The sequence below is a fragment of the Mauremys mutica genome, chromosome 8 (assembly GCF_020497125.1).
Source record: "Mauremys mutica isolate MM-2020 ecotype Southern chromosome 8, ASM2049712v1, whole genome shotgun sequence".
In the NCBI taxonomy this organism is placed as follows: Eukaryota; Metazoa; Chordata; order Testudines; family Geoemydidae; genus Mauremys; species Mauremys mutica.
In genome coordinates this window covers 73,214,123-73,235,654 of record NC_059079.1, presented here as the reverse complement: position 1 = coordinate 73,235,654, position 21,532 = coordinate 73,214,123, and the positions used below count along the sequence as shown (strand labels likewise).

Genomic DNA, 21,532 nt, shown 5'->3' with positions numbered 1-21,532 from the left:
TTCATCTTTGTTTGCAGATTTTTAAAAGTATATGTTTACCTCTTCAAGGAGTGTAGGAGGTCATTGTGAAACTGAACGTGAGTAATTTTTTGGCTATTATGTGGTACACATCACTGGAATCTCTGAAACATGAATTAATCATAGAATAATAAAAACATAAAAATGTAAGACTGGCAAGGACCTCCCAGCCCTCTCTACCGAGTCAGGACCAAGGAAACCTATACCATCCATGGCAGGTGTCAAGCTGTTCTGCAATGAATCAAGAGCCTGGACAGACTGTTAGGAAACAGGGCACAAACCCCTTCTCCCCCTCCATTGCCTGTGAATTATATATATAGTTTTCACCAACCAATTATTGAATGTAAACACTTTACAGCATTAACATGGAGTCACAGACAGTCCCCTTGGATACTCCAATCTGTCTCATCACAAGGTAAGCTTGCCATTATGATAGATGGTCCCTTCCACCAACGATCACAGCAATATTCAGGTTACTCTCAGTCCCAAAGGATCAGTCACTTACCCCAGGTCCATTGCACTTTAGATCTCACATCAAAGAGAAGGCTAGTAGCCAAATCTATAATAAAGTATCTAAGCTTTTATTAACTAGGAAAAGATGAAAACATACACACTCAGATGAGTTACAGTCTTAAGTTTCAAAAGGTAGTAGAAGGTTCTCTAATAAGCAAGTTTTATGTGTTCCTTGGGGCTAACACTGGCTAAGCACTTGGCAACTTTTGCTTATGTTTAGTAATTTTTGCCCCTTAGAGTTTAAGCGGCATAAATATACAGTTTCTCTTTGTTAAGGCTTCTGATTCCTTCCTCCCTTCTGCTTCAAGTTGCAAACTCAGCTGTTGGGAGGAATTCATTTGAAGGTTTCCTATTCATGGGGGATGGGGGAAGAGTAATAAACAGTGTCTTTTGTTCTCTGATGTTCCACAATAGTAGTTCTGGTGTTGATGGGCCTTCTTTGACATGCAGGACATAACATCTTTTGTTGGAGGCTAGTATTTAACAGGAGTTAATGTTTCTCTCCTATCTGGTGATTTACAGAGGCTTATAATATAAACGCTTACTTACCTTACAATGTGGGATACAGATATTATAAGATAAGCATTTGATAAATTCTAAACACTAAGCACGTTTTTATAATTCTGATTCCTGTTTTAATAATACTAACACTCAGGTGAGCTATACTGATTCCAGATACCTGTTTGTCAATATTCAAATGAGGCATGGGGATCTTGGCATAAGTTGGCACCTGGTTTGCCAGCTTCACAACAGGTGTTTGTCCAACCTGTGCTTAAAAACCTCCAATGATGGGGATTCCACAACCTCCCTTGGAAGCCTAGTCAATTTTTTTGCTGCCCTTATAGTTAGAAAGGTTCTCCTAGTCTAACCTAAATCTCCCTTGCTGCAGATTAAGCCAATTACTGTACTTCTTGTCCTGTCTTCAGTGGACATGGAGAACAACTAATCACCATTGTCTTTATAATAGCCCTTAACATATTTGAAGACTGTTATCAGGTCCCCTTTCAGTCGTCTTTTCACAAGACTAAATATGCCCAGTTTGTTTAACCTTTCTACATAGGTCAGGTTTTCTAAACATTTGATCATTTTTGTTGCTCTCCTCTGGACTCTCTCCAGTTTGTCCACATTTTTCCTAAAGTGTGGTGTCCAGAATTGGACAGTGCTGCAGCTGAAACCTCAACAGTGCTGAATACAGGGGCACAATTGACTCCCATGTCATACATATTACAGTCCTGTTAGTATACACCAGAATGTTATTAGCCTTTTTCAGAACTGCATCACACGGTTGACTCATATTCAATTTGTGATCTGCTGTAATCCCATGATCCTTTTCAGTAGTACTACCATTTAACCAGTTATTCCCCATTTTGTAGCTGTGCATTTGAGGTTTTCCTTCCTAAGTACTTTTCACTTGTCTCTATTGAATTTCATCTAGTTGAATTCAGACCAATTCTCTAGTTTGTAGAGGTCATTTTGAATTATAATCCTGTATTCCAAAATGTTTGCAAGCCCTCCCATCTTGGTGTCATCTGCAAATTGTATAAGTATACTCTCCACTCCATTATCAAAGTCATTAATGAAAATATTGAATAATATTGGACCCAGGACTGACCACTGCAGGACCCCATTAAATACATCCTCCCAGTTTGTGAATGAACCATTGATAACTACTCTTTGAGTAAGGTCTTTCAATCAGTTGTAAATCCATCTTATACAAATTTCATTAGACGGTATTTCCCTAGTGTGCTTATGAGAATGACATGTGGGACTGTGTCAAAAACCTTACTAAAATCAATATATATCACATCTGCTTCTGCCCAATCCCCAAGGCCAGTAACCCTGTTAAAGAAGGCAAATAGGTTGGTTAGCATGTTTTGTTCTTGACAAATCCATGCTGGCTATTCTTTATAATCCTGTTGTCCTTTAGAACCTTACAAACGGAATGTTTAATAATTAGTTTCAATATCTATCCTGGTATTGAAATTAGACTGACAGGTCTATAATTCCCTAGGTTATTCTTGTTCCTCTTTTAAAAAACAAGTACTATGTTTCCGCTTTTCTAATCCTCTGGGACCTCATCTGTCCCCTAGTAGTTTGCAAAGGAAATTGCTAACAGTTCTGAGATTGCTTTGCCTAGTTTCTTAAGTATTGTAGGATGAATTTTGTCAGGCCTTACCAACTTATTTAAACATTCTTTAACCTGTTCTTTCCCTATTTTGGCTTGTGTTCCTTCTGTATAACTGCCTGCAGTGACTCAAGAGAGTGACTCAAACTCAGGCCAGACTGTTAGGAACCAGGGCACAAACCCCAAATTGGCTGTGAGTTCTATACTTAGAGTTCACTAAACAAATATCAAGTGTAAACACCTCAGGCACTATGACAGCTTTAACATGGAGTCACAGAGAGTCCCCTTATGTACTAGTCTGTCTCACCACCAACATGAGCTTACCTTTTTGATAGATAGTCCCTGACATCAAGAATCACAGCAATATTCAGGTTACTCCCTGTCCCAAAGGACCAGTCGTTTACCCCAGGTCAGTTGCACTTTAGATATCACACCAAAGACAATTGGCTTCTATCTAATTCTATAATAAACTATATAAAGATTTATTAAATAAGAAAAGAAAATCCAGGATTTATTTAAAAGGTTAAAGCAGGTAATCATAGAAACACAAATGAGATACAGTCTTTATTTTTAAAAGCTAATGGAAGCTTCCATAATAAGCAAGCAGTATATGTTCTTTAGGGTAACCCAAGCAAAACAGCTGGGGATCTCTTGCTTATGCCTATAAACACTTTGCACCCTGAGTTCAAGCAGCATAGAGATAAAGTTCCTTTTATCCCCCTCCTGGCATGTACTGTCAGCTGCAAGCACCGCTGGTGGGAGGGTGGCGGTGAAACGCACCCCTGTATTCACACTCTACACATTATTGTAATAATCTTTGTACAACATAAGCCTTGTAAGGTTTCATATGAAAACTCATAATTTGCTGGTCAGTAATGTACTGGTAAAATATGTGTGGCAACATTGTATGTGAAGTTATAAAATTCCCCTGTATGATGTTATGAACACATGTTCTACAGCCCTGCTCAAGCAGAAATCAGGTCTGTTCTAAACAAAGGAAGGAATGTGTGCTTGCCTTAATTTGCATTTAAGCAGTAAACAGAGTCATCAAGCAGGGAGGTAAAACAAAGGAAGTTCAAACAGGTGAAAAAAACAGCATGGAATATCCTTCCATATGGACTTTTTGTCTCTTCAGTCTCAGCTGAAATATTTTTCAAGGTGGGGGACTGAAACTATAAAAAGAAGGGACAAACATTCCAAGGGATCCCTCTTTCTCTCCCTGCCCACATCATTCTCAGCACCTGAGAAGACAAAAGGAAACAGCCATTGGACTCTGGGGGATGAGTCCTGACCTTGGTCAGTAATCTGCTGGAGCATGTGGTAAGAAAGTGTGCTTTGCAACTAAGGCCTGGTCTACACTAAGAACGGGGGTCGAACTAGGGTACGCAAATTCAGCTACGTGAATAGCGTAGCTGAATTCGAAGTACCCTAGTTCGAAGTACTCACCCGTCCAGACGCCGCGGAACCGAACTCCGCGGCTCCAAGGTCGACTCCGCCACCGCCGTTTGCAGTGGTGGAGTACCGGAGTCGAACGGAGCGCTTCCGGTGTTCAAACTATCGCGTCTATATTAAACGCGATAGTTCGAACTCCGAAAAGTCGAACTCTCTGCGTCGAACTGGCAGGTAAGTGTAGACTAGCCCTAAGATAGTTTCTTAAGTAGATACTAGTAAACATTTTTTCTTTTATTTTAGTTCCTTTTTTTTTGTAATCATTTCTGACTTCTATGCTACAATACTTGTTCTTAATTAAAATCTATATTTTGTAGCTAATATATTTGTTTTACTGTTTTATCAAATCCAATGTGTTGAAATAGAAGTGTCTGGGTAACTCCCTTTAAGATAATAAGATTGCATACTATTTCCTTAAAGGTTGAGGGGAGGGATAGCTCAGTGGTTTGAGCATTGGCCTGGGTTGTGAGTTCAATCCTTGAGGGGACCATTTAGGGATTTGTGGCAAAAATCTGTCTGGGGATTGATCCTGCTTTGAGTAGGGGGTTGGACTAGATGACCTCCTGAGGTCCCTTCTAACCCTAATATTCTATGAATCTATGATAAATATGTTTGTACTGGTGGGAGTCTGCTATAAAAGACCAGGTGGATGAGGCTTCCTTCAGGCAAGTAACAGAAGTTACTAGATTACAGGCCCTGGTTCCCATGGGGGACTTCAAACACCCCAATATCTTCTGGGGGAGCAATACAGCAGTGCACAGACAATCCAGGAAGTTTTTGGAAGGTGTAGGGTACAATTTTCTGGTGCAAGTGCTGGAGAAACCAATGAGGGGCAGAGCTCTTCTTGACCTGCTGCTCACAAACAGGGAAGAATTAGTAGGGGAAGCAAAAATGGACAGGAACCTGGGATGCAGTGGCCATGAGGTGGTCAAGTTCAGGATCCTGACACAAGGAAGAAAGGAGAGCAGCAGAATACGGACCCTGCACTTCAGAAAAGCAGACCTTGACTCCCCCAGGGAACTGATCGTCAAGATCCCCTGGGAGAATAACATGAGGGGGAAAGAAGTCCAGGAGAGCTGGCTGTATTTTAGAATCCTTATTGAGGTTTCAGGAACAAACCATCCCAATGTGTAGAAAGAATAGTAAATATGACAGGCGACCAGCTTGGCTTAACAGTGAAATCCTTGCTGATCTTAAACACAAAAAAGAAGCTTACAAGAAGTGGAAGATTGGACAAATGACCAGGGAGGAGCATACAAATATTGCTCAGGCATGCAGGAGTGAAATCGGGAAGGCCAAATCACACTTGGAGTTGTAGCTAGTAAGGGATGTTAAGAGTAACAAAAACGATTTATACAGGTATGTTAGCAACAATAAGAAGGTCAGGGAAAGTGTGGGTCCCTTACTGAATGGGGGTGGCAACCCAGTGACAGAAGATGTGGAAAAAGCTAATGTACTCAATGCTTTTTTTGCCTCTGTCTTCGCAAACAAGGGTCAGCACCCAGACTGCTGAACTGGGCAGCACAGTATGGGGAGGAAGTGACTAGGCCTCTGAGGAGAAAGAAGTGGTTCAGAACTATTTAGAAAAGCTGGACGAGCACAAGTCCATGGGGCCAGATGCGCTGCATCCGAGGGTGCTAAAGGAGTTGGCAGATGTGATTGCAGAGCCATTGGCTCTGAAAACTCTTTGAAAACTCATGGCTATTGGGGGAGGTCCCAGATGACTGGAAAAATGCTAAAGTAGTGCCCATCTTTAAAAAAGGAAAGAAGGAGGATCCAAGAAACTACAGGTCAATCAGCCTCACCTCAGTCCCTGGAAAAATCATGGAGAAGGTCCTCAAGGAATCCATTTTGAAGCACTTGGAGGAGAGGAAAGTGATCAGGAACAGTCAGCATGGATTTACCAAGAGCAAGTCATGCCTGACTAACCTAATTGCCTTCTATGATGAGCCATAACTGGCTCCGTGGGTAAGGGGGAAGCAGTGGATGTGTTATTCCTTGACTTTAGCACAGCTTTTGATAGTCTCCCACGGTATTCTTGACACCAAGTTAAAGAAGTATCAGCTGGATGAATGGACTGTAAGATGGATAGAAATCTGGCTAGATCATCAGGCTCAATGGGTAGTGATCAATGGCTCCATGTCTAGTTGGCAGCCAGGATCAAGCGGAGAGCCCCAAGGGTTGGTCCTGGGGCCGGTTTTGTTCAATATCTTCATTAATGATCTGGAGGATGGCATGGATTGCACCCTGAGCAAGTTTGCAGATGGCACTAAACTGGGAGGAGTGGTAGATAAGCTGGAGGGTAGGTATAGGATACAGAGGGACCTAGACAAATTAGAGGATTGGGCCAAAAGAAACCTGATGAGGTTCAACAAGGACAAGTGCAGAGTCCTGCACTTAGGACGGAAGAATCCCATGCACTGCTACAGACTAGGCACCGAATGGCTAGGCAGCAGTTCTGCAGAAAAGGACCTAGGGGTTACAGTGGACGAGTAGTTGGGTATGAGTCAACAGTGTGCCCTTGTTGCCAAGAAGGCTAACAGCATTTTGGGCTGTATAAGTAGGAACATTGCCAGCAGATTGACAGACGTGATTGTTCCCCTCTATTTGACATTGGTGAGGCCTCATCTGGAGTACTGTGTTCAGTTTTGGGCCCCACACTACAAGAAGGATGTGGAAAAATTGGAAAGAGTCCAGCAGAGGGCAACAAAAATTATTAGACGGCTGGAGCACATGACTTATCAGGAGAGGCTGAGGGAACTGGGATTGTTTAGTCTGCAGAAGAGAAGAATGAGGGGGGATTTGATAGCTGCTTTCAACTACCTGAAGGGGGGTTCCAAAGAGGATGAATCTAGACTGTTCTCAGTGGTACCAGATGAGAGAACAAGGAGTAATGGTCTCAAGTTGCAGTGGGAGAGGTTTAGTTTGGATATTAGGAAAAACTTTTTCACTAGGAGGGTGGTGAAACACTGGAATGCATTACCTAGAGAGGTGGTGGAATCTTCTTCCTTAGAGATTTTTAAGGCCAGGCTTGACAAAGCCCTGGCTGGGATTATTTAGTTGGGGATTGGTCCTGCTTTGAGCAGGGGGTTGGACTAGATGACCTCCTTAGGTTCCTTCCAACCCTGATATTCTATGATTCTATGAAAGGGCTAGGCAGCATAGGACATACATTACTGGGGGAAGATCTGGGACAGCCAAGGCCGGTGAGAGCCAGGGTGTACCTGGCAGGGTGCAGTTACACACAGACCTTCAGGGTGTGGCTTTGTGAAGAACTGGGAATGTTCTTAATGTGTTCTTTGAATACTGTGTGGGGAGTATTGACCTGGGAAGGTTGCAGGGGAATTTTGCTGGGACTGTCTGCATTGGGGGATGGGAGACTTTCCTTGGGGGAGGATACCTAAGCACGTAACATGAGAACCCAGGAAGGGGATTGGAGGCCAGGTGATACCCTCTTCCCGGGAAACTGGACAAAGGGTGGAGGAGGAGCCGGGGGGAGGCTGAGAGAGATGGCTGGAGGGGGTTGGGTTTTGGAGCTAGCTGGGGATGAGGGGTAAAGTGCAGACGGGGGTGTCTGGCTCGCTGCCCCCCAGGATGGACCTGCCTGACGGGCAGGGCCGCCCAGAGGGGGGGGCAAAGGGGGCAATTTGCCCCGGGCTCCGCAGGGGCCCCCAAGAGAAGAGCGGAGGCTCCCGCCTCCGCCCCTCTCCTGGAGCCTCGGCGCATCAAGCGCCGAGACTCCGGCCGAGCCCCTGAGCCCCGCCCCAATCCGAGCCGCGTGGTGAGGGGGCGGGGCTGGGAGCTCCAACGGGGCCTGAGCCCCGTCCCGCTCAAAGCGCCATGGGGAGGGGGCGGGGCAGCTGCCTCCGCTCGGCGTGGAGCTCACAGCCCCGCCCCCTCACCACGCGGCTCTGAGCGGGACGGAGCTCAGGCCCTGCCGGCAACGCGCTCGGTAAGAGGCCGAGGCCGGGGCCGGGGGGAGAAGCGGGGGCCGGGGCCGAGGCCAGGGCCGGGGGGGGAGAAGCGGGGGGCGGGGGGGGAGAAGCGGCGGCCGGGGCCGGGGCCGGGGCCGGGGCCGGGGCCGGGCGGGGGGGGGGAGAGAAGCGGGACCCGCCGCCGTCGAAGCGCAGCCCGGTCTTCAGCGGCGGGGGGCCCCTTCTGTTCCGGGACCCGCCGCCGAAGTGCCCCGAAGGCCCGCGGCGGGGACCCCCCCCCGCCACCGAATTACCGCCGAAGACCGGGCTGCGCTTCGGCGGCGGGTCCCGCTTCGGCGGTAATTCGGGGCACTTCGGCGGTGGGTCCCGGAACGGAAGGGCCCCCCGCCGCCGAAGACCCCGGGCCCCCGGAATCCTCTGGGCGGCCCTGCTGACGGGTCCTGTTCTCTATACCTACAAGCTCTGTTTTGGACCGTATTCCTGTCATCTAAATAAACCTTCTGTTTTGCTGGTTGGCTGAGAGTCATGGTGAATTGCAGGAAGCTGGGGGTGCAGGGCCTTGCCTCCGCCCACACTCCGTGACAGGCTTACATGCTGGAAAGCTGTTTGTGAGTGGCCCAGGTGGGAGCTACTATGGCAAGGCACTGTAAGGCACCCACAGTTGCAGAGAAGGGGTGACACAGCCCCCACCAGTCTGGATTGTGCCACAGTATGTGACAGAGGGGTCTGCTTGCATGACTCATCTTCATAGGAAGAAGGACAGAACAACAAAAGTCTTTTGTCCTCTTGTTGATGAAATATAGGGAAATTCCAGTTGCAAAGATCCACAATAGTCTATCTGGTATCGATGGACCTTTCCTTCTGGGGAGGGCATAACATCTTCTGTTGAATATCAGCCCTTCAGACTAGATGATGTCTCTCTCCTGTGTGGTGATTTACACAGTCACAGAGGCCCACACTACAGCCACTTAAAGATTACCTTACAATATGGGTTACAGATGTTATAAATTAGATTGATGCATGCAGTAACTCTAAAGCATTCAATAAAGTCTAAATAAACATCTTCTTAAAATTCTAATATCTGTTTTAACAATACTAACACATAGGTGACCCAGATTGATTTTAGGCATGTATTTTTCAGTGTTTAATTGAGACCTGGAGACCTTAGCATGAGGTGGCACCCGGTCTATCAGTATCACATATTCTCTCTTGTTAATATCCATTGTATTAATTATCTGGTCACTGTGACCGATTCGATCACAGAGACCCCCTTGGGACTGTCACCTGGTGTGCTGAGACTACCTCTGAGCCCGTTTTTCCTGCCAGCTTTGGACTCCATAACCCTGCCTTGTCAAGCCAGACACACCAGTCTGCTCCAACACAGACCCAGGCTCTGAACCACGCACCCCAAAGCTGCAGACTTAACTGAAAACAGCTTAAGAGGTGTTTCTGTCTCTAGCACCCAGACACCCAGCTCCCAATGGGATCCAAACCCCAAATATAAAGCTTATCCAGGGTAAACTCATAAATTGTCCACCTTCTATAACACTGATAGAGAGATATGCACAGCTGTTTGTTCCCCCAGCTATGAATTACTTACTCTGGGTTAAATAATAAGCAAAAGTGATTGTATTAAGTATAAAAAGTATCATTTAAGTGGTTCCAAATAATAACATATAGAACAAAGTAATTTACCAAGCAAAATAAAGCAAAACACGCAAGTCTAAGCCTAATACATTAAGAAACTGATTACAGATGAAATCTCACCCCTGGAGATGTTCCAATAAGCTTCTTTCACAGACTGGACTCCTTCCTAGTCTGGGCCCAATCCTTTCCCCTGGTACAGTTCTTGTTAGCTCCAGCTCAGGTAGTAACTAGGGGATTTCTCATGACTGAAACCCCCTTTGTTCTGTTCCACCTCCTTAAATAGCTTTTGCACAAGGTGGGAATCTTTTGTCTCTCTGAGTCCTCCCCCCATTCTAAATGGAAAAGCACCAGGATGGTTTAAGATGGATTCCAGTACCAGGTGACATGGTCACACATCTTGTGAGACCCCAAATCTTCATTCTTCCTGACCTGACTCACAGGAAAGCTTGCAAGTAAACAGAGCCTCTTACAACCAATTGTCCTAGTTGATAGGAGCCATCAAGATTCCAAACCACCATTAATGGCCCACACTTTGCATAATTACAATAGGACCTCGGAGTTATATTTCCTATTTATAGTTTCAGATACAAGAATGATACATTTACACAAATAGGATGACCACACGCAGTAGATTATAAGCTTTGTAATGATACCTTCTGCATGAAGCCTATTCCAATTACATTATATTCACACTCATTAGCATATTTTCATAAAATCATATGGAGTGCAATGTCACAGTCACCATTAATCTTTTTAGTGAAGACTGAAGCAAAATAGGTATTAAACAACTAAGCCGTCTTGATGTCAACAGTTTCTAGGCCTCCTTCCCTGCTAAGTAGAGGATCTTCACTTTCCTTTGTATTTCTCTTGCTCCTAATGTATTAAAAGACCCTCTTTTTATTGACTTTGAAGTCTCTTTCTTGGTGTAACTCATTTTGTGCCTTAGCCTTTCTGATTTTTTCCCTACATACTTGTGCTATTCTTTTCTACTCCTTCTTAGCAATTTGTCCATGTTTCTACTGTTTGTAGATTCCTTCTTTGATTTTCAGGTCATTAAAGAACTCTTGATAGAGCCACGTTAGTGTCTTCCTATTTTTATCTTTCCTTTGCATCAAGATAGTTTGCAGTTGTGCTTTTAATATTGTCTCCTTTAGAAACTGCCAGCTCTCCTGAACTCCTTACTCCTTAGATTTTCTTCTCCTTATCTATGAGTTCTCTGAGTTTGTTAAAGTTTGCTTTCTTGAAGTCCTTTGTCCTTATTCTGCTGCTCTCACTTCTTCCTTTCCCTAGAATCATGAAATATATCATTTCATTATAACTCTGACCCACATTGTTTTCCACCTTCAAATTTGCTACCAATTCCTCTCTGTTGATCAGAATCAAGTCTAAAATGTCTTTTCTTTTGGTGATGTTGTCTGCAATACACCCCAGCAATTTAGAGTAGTGTTATTATCCATTTTACTGGTGAGGAGTTGAATACAAGGGGAATGACTTGCCACAAATCACAGTGGAAATCTCTGACAGAGAAGAAGTAGAACTCAAACCTCATAAGTCTGAGTCTAGTGCTTTGTCTACAGATCAACTCCTCTTGTAATGGAAGAACATCCTATCTTTCATTTCAAAGAAGTTGCTTGGAATAACTGTATTATCCAGAAGTATTTATTTTCCTCCAATAAGATATACTCTTTGTAATGATAGAGAAAAGTATTAATGCAAATTTATTGAAGATAAAGATTAAAAAGCAAGATGATTTAATTGCTTCTTTAGCAGAAATCTTCCTAGCTTATAATAATAAGAAGAAGAATGGCCACACTGGGTAGACTAATAGTCCATGTAGCCCAATATCCTTTCTTCTGACAGTGGCTGATGCCAGATGCATCAGAGGGAATGAACAGAACAGGGAAATTATCAAGTTATCCATCCCCTGTCATGCAGTCCCAGCTTCTGGCACTCAGAGGTTCAGGGACACCCAAAGCATGAGTTGCATACCTGATCATCTTGGCTAATAGTGGCTGATGGACTTTTCCTCCATGACCTTATCTAATTCTTTTTGAACCCAGTTATACTTTTGGCTTTATACAGCACCTCCTGACAGTGAGTTTCACAGATTGACTGCATTTTGTGAAGAAGTACTTCTTTAAGTTTGTTTTAAAGCTGCTGTCTTTTAATTTTATTGGGTGACCCCTGATTACTGTGTTATGTGAAGGGGTAAATAACACTTCTTTATTCACTTTCTCCATACCATTCATGATTTTATAGACCTCTATCATACCTCTTCTCTCCCTCCCTGCTCCCTCCGTTGTCTCTTTTCTATACTCCTTTATATCTCCTGGTACAGAAGCTATTCCATATCCCTAATAATTTTTGTTGCCCTACTCTGTCCTTTTTCCAATTCTAATATATCTTTTTTGAGATTGGGCAACCAGAAATGCATGCAGTATTTAAGCCTCGGGTGTACCATAGATTTATATTGTGGCATTATGATATTTCTGCCTCATTATCTATCCCAGGGATCAGCAACCTTTGGCATGCGGCCCACCAGGGTAAGCACCCTGGTGGGCTGGGCCAGTTAGTTTACCTGCTGCATCCGCAGGTTCGGCCAATCGCAACTCCCACTGGCTGCAGTTTGCCGCTCCAGGCCAATGGGGGCTGTGGGAAGCAGCGGCCAGCACATCCCTCAGCCCGCCCCACTTCCTGCAGCCCCCATTGGCCTGGAGCGGTGAACCGCGGCCAGTGGGAGCTGCGATCGGCTGAACCTGAGGACGCGGCAGGTAAACAAACCAGCCCGGCGGGCCACGTGCCAAAGGTTGCCGATCCCTGATCTATCCCATTTCTAATGGTTCCTAACACTGTGTTAGCTTTTTTGCACATTGAGCAGATATTTTGTAGACTTTTTATTTATTTAAATTAAATGTAGTAATTTGTATTAAACTACCATGAGTTCAGCTCCTGTAGTAACATTTTCAAGTTCAAAAGACTGAAAATCTCCTCTTGTGTTTTTCTCAAATTTAGGGACTCTAGGAACACACAAAGTTCAAGGATAGTGACCACAGACATGACCACAAGTAAAAAGTCTTATCTGTATTAAAGCAATAAGTAAAGTTACAATGATCTATGCATAAATAAATCCTACAAAAAACATGCAATGAGTAAGACTGTAATCATACTCACCTCCTCAAAGATATTCTAGGGTCTGATTGATCTCTCAACAGACAACCATTGACAGACATATGGTTCCTGCTTGGGCTGTCCCATGGGGGTCATCCCTTGGGGTCATCCCACTTTTTCTCAACCAGTGAACCTCTTTTGTACTGTTTTTCTGACGATACATAACACCTTCTGCATATACATATACTTCTTCTCCTTATCTGTACTTCCACAGCTCATGAATATTGGGGTGTCAAATTTTTCATAGGTTGTTTCTTAGTTCCTCTTATTCTCATTAGTGTCTATGCACAACATGTACTCTGTGGTCAGGATAGGACATTCCATGATATTACAATCAGGTGTCTCATGATCTTGCACAATTCATTGCAGTTTGTTGCAATCTAGTTTTCTGTAACATTACCTGTTAGCATATCTTTCACAGTAATCTCTTAACCTGACTGGCATAGAGTTATTCCTATGCCCCCCACTCATGTCAAGCATTCTTAAGATCAAGGCCTATTATGGCTAAAATGAAATCTTACAGGCCTCAGCCTGTAACCCTTTCATTCCAGCCATGTTTTACTTATATACCTAATACACAGGTTTCAGAAGGGTAGCCATGTTAGTCTGTATCAGCAAAAACAATGAGGAGTCCTTGTGCCACTTCAGAGACTAACAAATTAATTTGGGCATAAGCTTTCATTGGCCAACATTTTTATGGCTGACTTAGAACAACGCTTCCTCAGCTCTTGTCCCTAGTGCCCCTACTCTACTTGCGCTACATTGATGACATCTTCATCTTCTGGACCCATGGGAAGGAGGCTCTTGAGGAATTCCATTAGGATTTCAACAATTTCCATCCCACCATCAATCACAGCCTGAACCAATCCACACAAGAGATCCACTTCCTGGACACTACAGTGCAAATAAGTGATGGTCACATAAACACCAACCTATTCCGGAAACCTACTGACCGCTATACTTATCTACATGCCTCCAGCTTTCATCCAGACCACATCGCATGATCCATTGTCTACAGTCAAGCCCTAAGATACAACCGCATTTGCTCCAATCCCTCAGACAGAGACAAACACCTATAGGATCTCTATCAAGTGTTCTTAAAACTACAATACCCACCTGGGGAAGTGAAGAAACAGATTGACAGAGCCAGAAGGGTACCCAGAAGTCACCTACTACAGGACAGACCCTACAAAGAAAGTAACAGAATGCACTAGCCATCACCTACAGTCCCCAGCTAAAACCTCTCATCAAGGATCTACAATCTATCCTGAAGGACGATCCCTCATTCTCACAGACCTTGGAAAACAGGCCAGTCCTTGCTTACAGACAGCCCCCCAACCTGAAACAAATACTCACCAGCAACTACACACCCCACAACAAAAATACTAACCCAGGAACCAGTCCCTGCAACAAATCCTGTTGCCAACTCTATCCGCATATCTACTTAAGAGACACCATCATAGGACCTAACCACATCAGCCACACCATCAGGGGCTTTTTCACCTGCACATCTACCAATGTGGTATATGCCATCATGTGCCAGCAATGCCCCTTTGTCATGTACATTGGCCAAACTGGACAGTCTCTACACAAAAGAATAAATGGACACAAATCAGACATCAAGAATTGTAACATTCAAAAACCAGTAGGACAGCACTTCAATTTCCCTGGACACTCAATAACAGACTTCAGAGTGGCCAATCTTCAACAAAAAAATTTAAAAAACAGACTTCAAGGAGAAACTGCAGAACTGGAATGAATTAGCAAACTTAACACCATCAAATTAGGCCTGACTATACACTGGGAGTGGCTGGGTCACTGCAAAAAATAATTTTCCCTGTGTTGATACTCACACCTTCTTGTCAACTGCTGAGAATGGGATACATCCACCCTAATTAAATTGGCCTCGTTAGCGCTTACCCCCCCACTTGGTAAGGCAACTCCCATCTTTTCATGTGCTATATATTTATACTTGCCAACTTTTTTCACTCCATGCATCTGATGAACTGGGTTATAGCCCACGAAGGCTTATGCCCAAATAAATTTGTTAGTCTCTAAAGTGCCACAGGGGCTCCTCATTGTTTTTACCTAATCTACAGTCATCATTCCTAAATACTTGCAGTCCTATACTTCTGTAATTCTACAATTTAAGTCTATTTGGCCTACACTGATTATGTATGAAATGTCAATTAGCACAGTGATAAATGGACAGCTGCAGTGGCACAGGAGCCAGCAAACAGAGCTGTAAACAGGGGAGTTCGAGTGGGAGTTTACAGGGGGAGTTTGGAGGAAGTCTAAGAGAGGAACACACAGGCTACTGAAGGAAGTGTGCAGTGTTCTAGCAGTGTCTTGGTGCTTGTTGGGGGTTTGTTTTGCTGTGGGTGGTGGTGTTTTGGGTTGGTTTGTATTTCCCAGATTTACAGGATTTAGGTGGGAAGCCTATGACAGGTACAGAGGCAGCAGTTGTAGTGACCCAAGCAGTGGAAGACACAATGAAGATGACTTGATGTGGAAGCTGCGGCATGTACCTGATCCTGGAGGGGGTTCCTGAAAAGAGTTTTGTCTGCATGAAGTGCCACCTGATAGAGCTGATGGAAGAAAAGATCCAAGGATTGGAGATGCAGGTGGAAACTCTGGTTGAGTTTAGAAGGGGATTTGAGCGGATGATGGAGCAAAGACATGATGAGGCCAAAGGGAAAAGCTCAGACTTGCAGATGGAAGCAGGACCAAAGAACTCTGAGGGGAGACTGCTGGGTGAGGAAAGTGGACAGTGGAAGCATGTGACTAAGAGAACCAGGCAGAGGAAAAGATGGACCAATGAAGGAAAAATAGAGCTCACAAACTGGTTTGCAGAGTTGGAAAATTAAGAAGGGGCACAGCAGGTGGTCACTGAAGGTGAGAGGGCAAAGAAGAAGACAAGAGCAGCTAGTCCTATAGGAAGAGGCGTAGAGTCAATGGAGACAACACCAAATATGAGCCCCAGGAGGATACAGGAAAGTTTGTGGAGGACTGCAAGGGACAATAGAAATTGAGAGGACTTGCAGCCAGAGGGAACAGGGGATAGACCAGAGTATCACACCATCACCAGGAAAATACAGGTCTACATGATTGGGGACTCCTTACTGAGAAGAATTGACCGGCCTGTAACCAGAGCAATAGAGCTCAGGAACAGGTTTGCAGAGTTGGAAAATGAAGAAGGGGCAGAGCAGATGGTCACTGAAGGTGAGAGGGCAAGGAAGAAGAGAAGAGCAGCTAGCCCTATAAGGAGAGGGGAAGAGTCAATGGAGATGACACCAAATAGTAGCCCCAGGAGGATACGGGATGGGTTGCAGAGGATTGCAAGGGTGATTAGGAATCTAGAGGACTTGCAGCCAGAGAGAACAGGGGATAGACCGGAGAATCGCACCATCACCAGGAAAAGGCAGGTCTACGTGATTGGGGATTCCTTACTGAGAAGAATAGACAGGCCTGTAACCAGAGCAGATCCAGAGAACAGAAGGGTGTGCTATCTGCCAGGTGCTAAGATATAGGATGTGGACCTGAGGCTGAAGAGGATCCTAACAGGAGCCGGAAAGAATCCGCTGATTGTCCTTCATGTGGGAACAAATGATATGGCTAGATTTTTGCTGGAACAAGGGAGACTATGACAGACCGGGGAAGACGCTTAAGGAAATCGAGGCTCAGATGATCTTCAGTGGGATTCTGCTTGTTCCTAGAGAAGGGCAACAAAGGTGTGACAAGATTATGGCGATCAACAGATGGCTCAGGCAGTGGTGCTATAAGGAGGGCTTTGGGATGTATGGCCACTGGGAACCATTCATGGACAGAGGACTGTTCTCTTGGGATGGAATTCACCTGAGTAGGGAGGGAAATAGACTTCTAGGATGGAGGCTGGCACAACTGATTAAGAGAGCTTTAAACTAGGAATTGTGGGGAGATGGTTGGGAGATGTCCAGGTAATTGCCACATGGGATTTTAACATCGAGAGGGAAGAAAACAAAGCAAGAAAGGATACTGTCATGGGTAGGAGGACGGACATATAGAGGAAGGGTACTGTAGATACAATTCTAATAGGTGATACTGGCGGTAGAATGTCTGGGCCTAATCAGGAAAAGAATGTGAGTGAAGCCAAACAGCAAGAATTAAGATGTTTGTACACCAATGCGAGGAGCCTAGGTAACAAAATGGAGGAAGTAGAGTTACTGATGCAGGAAATGAAACCAGATATTGTAGGGATAACAGAAACATGGTGGAATAGTAGTCATTACTGGAGTACAGGTACTGAAGGGTATGTGCTGTTTAGGAAAGACGGAAATAAAGGCAAAGGTGGTGGAGTAGCATTGTATATCAATGATGAGGTAAACAGTAAAGAAATAAGAAGGGATGGAATGGATAAGACAGAGTCTGTCTGGGCAAAATCACATTGGGCAAGAAAGCTACTAAAGCCTCTCCTGAGATAGTGCTTGGGGTGTGCTATAGACTGCCGGGATCTGATTTGGACATGGATAGAGACAGGGGCGGCTCTAGACATTTTGCCGCCCCAAGCAGGGCGGCGTGCCGCAGGGGGCGCTCTGCCGGTCGCCGGGAGGGCGGCAGGCGGCTCCAGTGTACCTCCCGCAGGTGTGCCTGCAGAGGGTCCGCTGGTCCTGCGGCTTTGGTGGACCACCAGAGCTGCGGGACCAGCGGACCCTCCGCAGGCACACCTGCGGGAGGTCCACCGGAGCCGCCTGCCACCCTACCGGCAACCGGCAGATCACCCCTCGCGGCATGCCGCTCCAAGCACGCGCTTGGCGTGCTGGGGCCTGGAGCCGCCCCTGGATAGAGACCTTTTTAATGTTTTTAATTAAGTAAATACTAATGGGAATTGTGTGATCATGGGAGACCTTAACTTCCTAGAGATAAACTGGAGGACAAGTGGTAATAGTAATAATAGGGCTCAGATTTTCCTAGATGTGATAGCTGATGGATTCCTTCACCAAGTAGTTACTGAACCAACAAGAGGGGATGCCATTTTAGATTTGGTTTTGGTGAGTAGTGAGGACCTCATAGAAGAAATGGTTGTAGGGGACAACCTTGGTTTGAGCAATCATGGACTAATTCAGTTTAAACTAAATGGAAAGATAAACAAAAATAGATCTGTGACTAAGATTTTTTATTTCAAAAGGGATAACTTTAAAGAATTAAGGAAATTAGTTAGGGAAGTGGGTTGGACTGAAGAATTTGTGGATCTAAAGGTGGAGGAAGCCTGGAATTACTTCAAGTCAAAGTTGCAGAAACCATCAAAAGCCTGCATCGCAAGAAAGGGGAAAAAATTCACAGGCTGAAGTTGTAGACCAAGCTGGATGAGCAAGCATCTCAGAAAAAGCAGAAATCCTACAAGAAATGGAAGATGGGAGTGATCAGCAAGGAAAGCTACCTTATTGAGGTATATAGGGATAAAGTGAGAAAGGCCAAAAGCCATGTAGAGTTGGACCTTGCAAAGGGAATTAAAACTAATAGTAAAAGGTTCTATAGACATATAAATAAGAAGAAAACAAAGAAAAAAGAAGTGGGAGCACTAAACACTGAGGATGAAGTGGAGGTTAAGGATAATCTAGGCATGGCCCAATATCTAAACAAATACTTTGCCTCAGTCTTTAATGAGGCTAATGAGGAGCTTAGGGATAATGGTAGGATGACAAATAGGAATGAGGATATGGAGGTAGATATTATCACATCTGAGGTAAAAGCCAAACTCGAACAGTTTAATGGGACTAGATTGGGGGGGTCCAGATAATCTTCATCCAAGAATATTAAAGGAACTGGCACCTGAAATTTCAAGACAATTAGCAAGAATTTTTAATGAATCTGTAAACTCAGGGGTTGTACCATATGACTGGAGAATTGCTAACATAGTTCCTATCTTTAAGAAAGGGGTGGGGAGGAAGTGATCTGGGAAACAGTTTGACATCTGTAGTATGCAAGGTCTTGGAAAAAAATTTGAAGGAAAAAGTAGTCAAGGATATTGAAGTCAATGGTAATTGGGACAAAATACAACATGGTTTTACAAACGGTAGATCGTGCCAAACCACCCTGATCTCCTTCTTTGAGAAAGAATTTTTAGACAAAGAAAATGCAGTGGATCTAATTTACCTTGATTTCAGTAAGGCATTTGATATGGTTCGACATGGGGAATTATTAGCTAAATTGGAAGAGATGGGGATCAATATGAAAATGGAAAGGTGGATAAGGAACTGGTTAAAGGGGAGACTACAATGGGTCATACTGAAAGGTGAATTGTTAGACTGGAGGGAGGATACTAGTAGAGTTCCTCAGGGATTGGTTTGGGGACCAACCTTATTTAATCTTTTATTACTGACCTTGGCACAAAAAGTGGGAATGTGCTAATAAAGTTTGCGGATGACTTGAAGCTGGGAGCTATTGCCAATACAGAGAAGGACCGGGATATCATACAGGAAGATCTGGATGACCTTGTACTGGAGTAAGAGTAATAGGATGAAATTTAATAGTGAAAAGTGCAAGGTCGTGCATTTAGGGATTAATATAACAAGAACTATTGTTATAAGCTGGGGAGGCATCAGTTGGAAGTAACAGAGGAGGAGAAGGACCTCGAAGTATTGGTTGATCACAGGATGACTATGAGCCACCAATGTGATATGGCTGTGAAAAAGCTAATGTGTTTTGGGATGCATCAGGAGAGGTATTTCCAGTAGAGATAAGGAGATGTTAGTACCATTATACAAGGCACTGGTGAGACCTCATCTGGAATACTGTGTGCAGTTCTGGTCTCCCATGTTTAAGAAGGATGAATTCAAACTGAAACAGGTTCAGAGAAGGGCTGCTAGGATGATCCGAGGAATGGAAAACCTGTCATATGAAAGGAGACTCAAAGAGCTTGGCTTGTTTAGCCTAACCAAAAGAAGGCTGAGGGGAGACATGATTGCTCTCTATAAATATATCAGAGGAATAAATACCAGGGAGGGAGAGGAATTATTTAAGCTAAATGTGGACACAAGAACAAATGGCTATAAACTGGCTATCAGGAAATTTAGACTTGAAATTCAACAAAGGTTTCTAACCATTAGAGGAGTGAAGTTCTGGAACAGCCTTCCAAGGGGAGTAGTGGGGGCAAAAGACATATCTGGCTTCAAGACTAAGCTTGATAAGTTTATGGAGGAGATGGTATAATGGGATAGCCTAATTTTGTCAAATAATTCATCTTTGACTACTAGCAGTAAATATGCCCAATGGCTCATGATGGGATGTTGAATGGGGTGGGATCTGAGTTACTACAGAGAATTCTTTCCTGGGTGTCTGGCTGGTGAGTCTTGCCCACATGCTCAGGGTTTAGCTGATCACCATATCTGGGGTCGAGAAGGAATTTTCCTCCAGGGCAGATTGGCAGAAGCCCTGGGGGGGTTTTGCCTTCCTCTGCAGTGTGGGGCACAGGTCACTTGCTGGAAGATTCTCTGCACCTTGAAGTGTTTAAACCATGATTTGAGGACTTCAATGGCTCAGACACAGGTTTGATACAGGGGTGGGTGGGTGAGATTCTGTGGCCTGCATTATGCAGGAGGTCAGACTAGATGATCATAATGGTCCCTTCTGACCTTAAAGTCTATGATTCTATGAAATGGATGCTAAAATGAACTAATTGGCTGCAGTTATAAGAGAACTGTCCATGATGATGTCAACATCCCTTTCTTGAATGGTAAAAGCTAATTTTAGGCCCCATCATTTTGTATGTATAGTAGGGATTATTTTTTCCAATGTGCATTACTTTGCATTTATCAACATTGAATTTCATCTGCCATTTTGTTGCCCTATCACCCAGTTTTATGAGATCCATTTGTAGCTCTTCATAGTCAGCTTTGGATTTAACTGTCTTTAGGAATTTTATAGCCTCTGCAAATGGTTTACCTGCTTTTCCAAATAATTTATGAATATGTTGAACAGGTAGGGTGACCAGATAGCAAATGTGAAAAATTGGGACGTGGGTGGGGGGTAATTAATAGGTGCCTATATAAGAAAAAGTCCCAAGTATCGAGACTGTCCCTATAAAATCAGGACATCTGGTCACCCTATGAACAGCACTGATCCCAGTACAGATTCTTGGGAGACCCCACTATTTACTTCTCTACATTCTGAAAACTGACCTTTATTTCTACCCTTTGTTTCCTATCTTTTAAACAGTTTCTGAGCCAAGAGAGGGCCTTTCCTCTTATCCCAAGACTGCTTACTTTGCTTAAGAGTCTTTGGTGTGGGACTTTGTCAAAGGCTTTCTAAAAGTCCAAGTAGACTGTATTAGCTGGATCATGCTTGTCCACATGCTTGTTGACATCTTTAAATAATTCAAATAGATTGGTGAGGAATAATTTCCCCTTAGAAAAGCCCTTTTGACTCTTTCCAAATGTATCATGTTTATCTATGTGTCTGATAATTATTTTCTTTACTATAGTTTTAACCAATTGTATTTGAAGTTTTCAAAAGGAACCAGGTAAGTTACAAACATATAAAGAGATTATTATTATTCCACCGGTTTCTCACCTCTTACATATCACCTATATAACATGAAGTTAAGGTGTGATATGAAGGTTTTATCTGCATAAGTTTGTGATGGCTGCTTTACTCAAGAGTGGCATGGCCATTAGAGAGTTAAGTGTGTCATTCCAAAGAA

The 21,532-nt window shown here is 43.9% G+C and overlaps 1 protein-coding gene across 21 annotated transcripts in view; it reads left to right on the top strand.

The window, feature by feature from the left end:
* Positions 1 to 21,532, top strand: part of LOC123376084 (protocadherin gamma-A4-like) — a 360,280-nt gene that overhangs the window by 237,085 nt on the left and 101,663 nt on the right. The gene's annotated exons all lie outside the window — the stretch shown is intronic.